Raw genomic sequence first — 685 nt, 5'->3', positions numbered from 1 at the left:
ACCCAAAAAGAGTGATGTGATTGGTGAAGTGACTGGCCTAAAAATTTCTGTCCTCCTATTTCCTGTCCTCCTAAGTTGTATGGGGAGACGGCGTCTCCTTCGCATCACCATGGGATGGTGATGTGCTCCAACCCCGTGCGTCCCCGCGGGCGGTCACTGGTACTCCTGATTTGTAAGTGGGACTCGTGGCTGCTCGGCGAAGGGCTCGTGGGTTGTGACATCGTGAAGATGCGGCGTGAATACACGATCTCTGGTTTTTATTAAAAAGCGTTCGTTCGTTCTGTGTGCGGACCACCGTATTGTCTGACGACGTCGTCTGTTACGGCCCCCACACCCGTTACGTCCCGCGGCCCTCTTTTTAATTTTACTTTTTTTACAAAACCCCGGAACCACCCCACAATTTACATGCCATACTCAAGGAAGAGCACAGAAGACGCAGGCTCGGCCGCCACACCGAGGGTGTAGATTCAAATTGCATGCGCGGGTTCGGATGCCGCTCCGTGTATTGCTGCTGGGTAATTATTGTGGCGGTGCTGAGTGCGTAACCTGAATACCAGCATTGTAGCTCGGTGGGAGAGTGTTGGGCTCATAACCCAAAAGTCCGACAGCTGCCGACCCGACCCACACAGATAGTCCAAATAGAGAATTGGAGCGTTGCGGCAGGTAGAGCGAAGTGATAACAAAC

The sequence above is a fragment of the Gregarina niphandrodes genome, assembly GCF_000223845.1.
Source record: "Gregarina niphandrodes unplaced genomic scaffold scaffold00047, whole genome shotgun sequence".
Taxonomy (NCBI): domain Eukaryota; phylum Apicomplexa; class Conoidasida; order Eugregarinorida; family Gregarinidae; genus Gregarina; species Gregarina niphandrodes.
The sequence above is the reverse complement of the archived record's forward strand: the minus strand, read 5'-3'. Positions refer to the sequence as shown.